A 7,670-nucleotide genomic window follows, 5' to 3' on the forward strand; every position below is an offset into this window, starting at 1 on the left:
TATGAGAGTTCCGGTTGCTCCGCATCTTCTCCAGTATGTGGTAAGTCAGTCTAAAATTTCAGCTATTTCAGGAGTAACATAGTGGTATTTTATTGTGGTTTTAATTTGTATTTACGTAATGACTAATGGTGAACACCATATGTCTTCCTTTTTTCTTTTAAAAAATCACATAATATCCACAGTAAAAAAGAATTTATGCAGAGATAAACAAAAAGAAAAAAGAAAAATTCAAATAAAAATCACCTATTACCCTAGGGTTACCCACAGTTGACATTTTGAGTTCTATCCAACCTTTGTCTCTTCAGATAAACATATAAGTGTATTTTATTTACTTATCTGAGTAATACATGCACCTGGTACCAAGTCTGAAAGGAATGAAAGGCTAAGTGTTGAGAGTAAGTCTCCCATTTACTCGGTTGCCCAAGTTAAGAAGTCTAGCTTAACCTGGGGTAGCAGAAAACTTGGATCATCAACAGTTCTTTGATGTGCTGCTGGGAGTGTAATGAACAATCCTAGTAAAACTAAATATTCATGAACCCAACACCCCAGAAAGTCCATTCCTCAGCATTTAAGCAAAGGAAACACCGGAAATACGTGCGGCTCGAGACCTGGATGAGACTATTTATACATGCATTATTCAAGACAGCAAAAATCTGGAAAAACCCAGATGTCCATTGACGGGATAATGGATTTTAAAAATGCAATATATTCCGACGATGGCTGAATACAAACTAATGAAGAAATGAATGGACTGCGGCCATGCCCAGCAGCATGATGAATCTTAATATGATGCTGAATAGAAAAACGAGTTCCAAAAGATTCCGCACAGCATGATACTCTTCTTTTAAAGGTTAGAAACAACTAAGAGTACACATAATTTAGAGTTAGACCATAGTTATATATATGGTCTATATATACAAAAGAAACAAAGAAAGGAAAAACGCAAACCTCAGAAGACTGGTTACCTCTTGGGGGATGTTAAGGGGTAGTAGGACAGAGAAAGATCTCTAGGGAGATATAAGGTATCATTATGCTCTATTCCTTGGATTGGCTAAGAGTTAAAAATAAATGAATAAGTAAATCAAATTGAAAACTGGGCATGCACAGACCAATAATACGAGCATATCATGAACCAGGGATTATAACTAATCTAATTCTGTGCACATGAGGTGAGTTCAAAATTCAGAAGTAGGTCTTCCTCCCCGGTCCCCCAGCCACTTCTGTTCTCCGCCCAGGCCACGGACAGCTGCTGGTCCCACTTTCAGTGTCTCCTTCAGGAATAAACTACCTTTCTCGACCTACTCTACAGAGTAACCTGTTTTTACCCAACACCAGCTCAGGGACAGCCTACCACATCAATAAATATAGATTCCCAATAGCATTTTAATGGCTGTATAATTTTCCACTGTTTAGATGCCTATAATTTATTAATTTGCTTTTTGATAGACCTGGGTTTTTTCCAATGTTTGTTCTCATCAACAATGTTATGAGGAACTCCTTTATACACAAACCTTTGAGGATGATATGGATAGGTCTATAGGATGAATTTCTGTAAGCGGAGTTACTAGGTCAAAGATTATGTGGATATTTCAGGTTGTTGAGCCATATATGTACCCACCAGCAAGGAGGGAGATGCCTGTCTTTGAGAGGCCTGGCAGCAGGCCTGGTGCTGTGAGGTCTTTTGTTCCTAAAGCTACTCCAGAGGTTATTCATCAGCAAAGCAATGTTACCCATTCCCAGGACCTCCCTGTGGGGCAGCAGGAAATGGCGTGGCTTCTAGGGCAGAGGAGAACAACAAGTCTTTATTAAAACGCTATTCACCAAGAACACTGTATTAGTACGGATCTTGGCCTTGCATTTGGGCAACTCCCTGCAGACTGGAGTATGTCTCCTGGGTGGAGATGAGCAGGAGTCCAGGGTGTGCTGGGCTCCTCAGCATTAGCCCCACTTCCGTTCACTCGGTTATGCAATAATATGCAGTAGATAAAAGCTGGTCCTGGAAGCGGATGGCCTTGATTAAACTCCTTGTTCCTTCACTTCTTGTGCGACTTTGGGCAAATTTAGAAGCTCTCTAGCTAATACTACCCACCTCATGGGGTGTTTTGGCACCTAAGTGAGTTAGTATATATAAAGTGCTCAAAACACACTGGGCATGCTGCAAGCATTTTATAATTGTTAACTACCACCAGGTACCTGCCCTGGGCTAGACCCACAGCCTCAAGGTGCTCAGACTGATGGGGAAATGAACAGGCAAAGAGGCATTTACACTTCAGAGTGATGAGTGCATTCATGCAGATGCTAAAGAAGTTCTCACAGGAGGGATGCCAAACCTGGAAGGCTTCTTGGAAAAAGTGACATCATGGCAGGAAACAAGTCATTTGTAGGCTAAAGAAGAGGCGAAGTGGCTTTGAGATGAGAGACCAGTCACTGACTCCTTTTACTGGAAATGTCAAGATGGGAATTAGAGAGTTTTCAGTCTTGGATTTCAATTCATCAATTTCTCAAAACCTGCCTGGGTCCCAGGTACTGTGCTTGGTGCTTGGGTGAGAGTGTAGGCTGAATTTAAGAAAGCAGAGGTCCTTGGTGAGCCTAAGATCTAACTGGGAAGATGGACGTGAAACGCCTAAGAACCAGACTCTGATGAGATCTACTAAAGGAAGGGGGAAAATGTCAAGAGAACAGCTAATTCTGACATTCTCAGGATTGTGGAAGACTTTGCAGAGCAAACTTTCATAGGACTTGGTCAGATTTGGGGAAGGGTGGGTGAAAAGGAAAGGTGCCCCAGGTAGGGGGAATAACACAAACAAAGGTGAGACAGTAAGAAAGTTCATATTCCAGGAAGGGGAATTGTTCAGAGCTGCTCGTGGGGCCTGTATCTGGGGAGAGGTGAGGGGTGGGCAGGTCAACTGTAAGGTCAACTGAGGCCAGGACCTGGAGGGTTCATATAACTTGCTACTTGGACTTCATCTAGTAGGTCATGGGAACGGAAGAGAAGTGTTTAAGCAGAGAAGGGACATGGTGAGATCTGTGTTCTGGAAAGGCCACTCTGGCACAGATGGGGGTGGAGTCCTTGAGAGGCAAAACAGCTTAAAGGCCACTATGACCATTTAACTAAGAACTCTGGTGGGCACAGAGAGGATGGGTCGGGTATTTGTAAGCAACCCTCTGAAACACTTGAAACTGAAATCAAAACCCTGAAGTTATTCATTGGTGGTTCATGAGTTGAGGTGTCTAATATCCCTAGAAAAATAAACCTGCTCTGACTCCAGCCAGTAGGAATAAGAGCAACCTGATAAACTTGTGGATTAGAATTTAAGGAAACTTCTTCCCCTTTCAGGGTCAACTGAATTATCAAGGGGAATAAATAAGAGTATGACATATAAAAATGAAATGACTTGATTTTATTGTTTTTTCCTTAACGGAAACAATACATGAGATCAACATTTAAAATATTTCTCAAGGGTCATAAGTAACATGTACTCCACCAAAAACAATCTTGACTTCATTTCCATAGAGACATACAGAGGGAAGAAGAGGAGAGACAAAAGGGTGGGGTGGTCTCAGGAGGAGGAGGAGGAAAGACTGGCCAAGGGGCGGTGGCTGGGCTAGTAGCAGAGGGAGGAGGAAGATGGCACGGAAGGGAGGTTCATGTGTTGGGCCTAGAATTGGACTGTGTAAGAATCTTGGAATTGAGAGGTCCCGAGTTCAAATCTCTGCCAAGTTTCCCCATGTTTCTTAGCCCCAATTTCCTTACCTGTCAAATGGAGATCATAACTTCCTTGTCTTATGCCACGATGAATGTTAGGGGATCTGTGTCTTAGAAAGAGTAGATTTCTCTGGTCACCTAATTGGAGTGGGACAAAAGAAATTGCTCTGCAGACTTATCTGGCATTTAGAAAGCTCTTAAGATAAGGGTATCATCATCATCATCATCATAGCTTTACTTATTATAATTTCCTTTTGAAGTTCTGATTGGCTACTTGCTATTCGCAGCTCTTCAGCTGCTCTTGTTGAAACCCTTCTAGACTCATTGATTCACAGGGTCACCCAGGGTGGAGGGTGGTCGGTCTCTCAGACCGTCAGTACTGGGTTTGACCCAGAGGCATCCTGCACCATCCTCAAGCTTTCTCACTGCTGGGCCTGCTGGGAAGTGCCAGGGGCAGATGGGGTAACTTGTTCCTCTTACCCCCCTTAAATCCCCTACTGCCTGGCAGCTCACGAGATGACACAAGCAGAATGTCTGAAGCTCTCTCCTTCACACCCTATAATCAGGCCTCAACCCTCAGCTTTTACTTCTTTTCCCAGGAACCCACCCCAGAGCAGAGATAGGAAATATGAAATAAGGAATATGAGTTCTCTTTGAGACATGAGGCCTACCACTTCTCCTTCCCTTTTCCTCGTCTTCCTCTCTAGCTGATCACAACTTCCCTCTTCCATCTTTAGTGGGAAGTAGGACAGAAACCGTGAGAAGTTGGCACCAATGCCCCCGCCCCCTTCCAGGGTCCCCTGACCTGTATGTAGCCCGGACCTTCCTCCAGAACCCCACACCCATATAACCTAACTGCTCCTGAACATCTCCACTTAGGTGTCCCATGAGCGTCTTAAAATGTTCAAAACACAGGCGTGTTGAGAACCAAACTCATCATCGCCCTTCTCCTACTTGCTCCTCTGTCTTCTTCATTTCAGAAAATGGCACCATTATCAATCCAGTTGCCCCAGGCCAAAAACCTGAACATTTATCTTTAACACATTCTTCTCACTCTTGGCCCACTGGGTCCTCTCAAACACTCCTGAATCCACCCACTTCCGTCCATTCCCACCACCTCTGTCCCAGCCGGCATCAGCCCTACTTGGATGACGGCGGTGTCTTCTGCACTGGGCAATTCCCCTTTGCCCGCCAGATCCACGCTCCTCCCCTCTCCCCACCACTCTGTGCCCCAGAAGCCTGACCCGTATGAGTAGCACCACCCCGAGCTCCCTGTATTCTGGCTTTCAGCTGGTTAAATTGAGGGAAGTAAATTGAAAGAAGGGACTGGGAGGAGAGTGAGTCCAGACTTCCCCATCCCCTCTCGCCCACGCTGAGGTCTGGCAATGGCTGCATGCTCTAACCTAGGAACCTCCTCCACGGCTCTAGCTCTCATTGGGGTCTCAAAGGCCATTTCCTTCACTTGCCCCTTAGGCCTCAGGGTAGTGATGGCTTCCCATTTGCTAATTCCCAAGATGCCTCGCTATCCCATGTTGGTTACTGTCGCCCAGTGATTATCAATCAGGGATGTTGTTGCCCCTCTGGGGACATTTGGCAATGTCTAGAGATATTTTTGGTTGTCGCAACCGGGTAGAGATGCTACTGGCATCTACCAGGTGGAGGTCAGGGATGCTGTTAAACATCCTACAATACATGGGACAGCCACCCTCAACAAAGAATTGTCCCTCTCAAACGTGAATAGGGCTTAGATTAAGAAATCCTGCAACCCTGCCCACCACACTGTACTCCCATTATGCTGCCCAGTTAATATTTTGAGTTTGTCTGTGTTTCTGCCCTCCCCCTGCTTCCTTACTACAGGGTCAGGAATAGAACACTGAAGCTGTCAGTGCTGCTCCACGAAGAGGGACGTGTGCTGGATTAATTGGAAATACTGAGGAGAAACTGCCTGGGTCAGGCAGAGATCACCATAACAGTGACTATCAAGAGAGACTGAAAGGGGGCCCGAGGAGCAGTGGGATGGAGAGAGGACACAGGAGAGCATCATGGCAATGTGGGTTTGGCTATTACATGTTGGAGTAGTGGTCAGATTAAGGAACTGTGTGGTCTTCATTAAAAAAAAAAATTTTTTTTTAAATAAAAAAGGCCTTTAACACAGAGAGTGTGTAGAACTGAGAACTCAATATTTAGACTTCAGAAATTTGTTTTTGGTTCCATTGACCCAATCTGGTACTAAGGGCTCTCTCTGGCATTGAATTGATGGAAGAAGTAAAAAAAGTTCTCTATGCTTTCCATCATTATGACTTGAAAATCTTTCCAAAGTACAGGGGCAGGCTGGCTCCATCCTACCACAGAAAGCTCTCACTAAAGTGACAGTGGCACTTAATACTTGTAAGGACCTGTGTCTTTGCACAGGATCCCGGGTCCTCAACAAAGAATTGACAGCAATGCACTCCGAAGACCACCGTGCTGGCTCTGGGAGGACTGTAGTGACCTCTGACTGCGTAGCGCTGGGGACAGGCTCCTCTGTGCTGACCCGGGTCAGTGGCTGCCTGGCGGGGAGGGAACCTGTGCACGCAGAGTGGAGCCGCCGTGAGCGAGAGGGACTCTAATGCCAACATCTCACAGCTGGTGCTCCTGTCAGAGAGAAAAACTCCTCCCGAACCACATATCCTTCCATTGCTTACAGGAAATTCAGCTCCATTATAATCTACGGGACCACCAGCATATGTGTGGTCCATGGAAACATCTTTGCGTGGTGCATAACTGTCACAAAAACTATAAGGGTAATATTTATCGAGTACTTGCTGTGTGTGTTACACGCATTAACTTGATTACTTACCTACTGCAGCAACTCTGTGAGGCACGTACTCTTGTTATTCCTGTCTCACTGGGTAGGGACACTGATACTACAGAGACTGTAACTTCTCACAACTGGCAGAAAAAGACTTGAACCCAGGCACTGGGGCTTCGGAGCCCATACTCTTACACATCCTGCTGTGCTGTTCTTGGGGGCTTCTCCCCGCTTTTCCGAAGCCCACTGTGGCGCCTTACTGCCTCAAGCCCAAAGCGTCTTCCCTTGTCGACCCTCCTCACTCTGCCGCTCCAGTGCTTCTCACCTCTTCTCACCTGGTCACCCTGGTCGTGCCCCTTCGGCTTGGGGTGTTTTTTTCCTACTTCATTGGTTCCCCTTGGAACAAGATGCTAAGACCCAAACCAGACTGGGCTCCCCTATCTATTTGCTATAACCACCCTCAGGCCCTCAGTTTTCTCATTTGTACAACAGGTTGATGGCAAGAGAAAACGTAGGACTCTCAAAGTCCATTCCTTCTCATTCTACAATTCTAATAACCGCTCTTTTCCTGCCGTCTCTCTTCCTTTCTTTTAGGCCCTTAGCCAACTCCCACACATCCTTCAAGGCCAACTTAAAGGGCTTCCTCCTTCAGGAACCCTGCTTGGATTTCTCTAGCTCCTAAAGTTCCCTCTCGCTCTTCCTTAAACTGTAGGTAAATTTTAATACTCATATTAGCATTTAATTCTTCTTTTGTTTTCTGGATATAAACTGGCCCTCCTCAAAGAAAGTGAATAATCTTTGAAAGAACCTATAAGATAAAATGCAGAGCACAGATCGAGATTTTCCAGCTTCAGTATTTGAAGTACCGCCTTCACTATTTATGGCATCTCTGAGTTCTACCTTCACTAAGCTTTACTTAACATTGCTTCTTTAAATGTACTCACTATTTAAAAGTTAAAGAAATGCATTTTAAATAAAAATATTAACAATATTACAATTGGAAAGCCAGCACCATTTGTCATACTAGAAAGCTAGAAAGTAAGTATAAAAACAATGACAGTGGACTAATGTCATTAAATTCTAGGCCTTCTTTCTCTGGTTATGGACATCAAAGACTTGCTAAAAGCAAAAAGGAGTGGGGGACTCTCTCCTTGGTGCAAGCAGGATTGAAAG

Source organism: Rousettus aegyptiacus, unplaced genomic scaffold (genome assembly GCF_014176215.1).
Source record: "Rousettus aegyptiacus isolate mRouAeg1 unplaced genomic scaffold, mRouAeg1.p scaffold_m13_p_14, whole genome shotgun sequence".
Taxonomy (NCBI): Eukaryota; Metazoa; Chordata; class Mammalia; order Chiroptera; family Pteropodidae; genus Rousettus; species Rousettus aegyptiacus.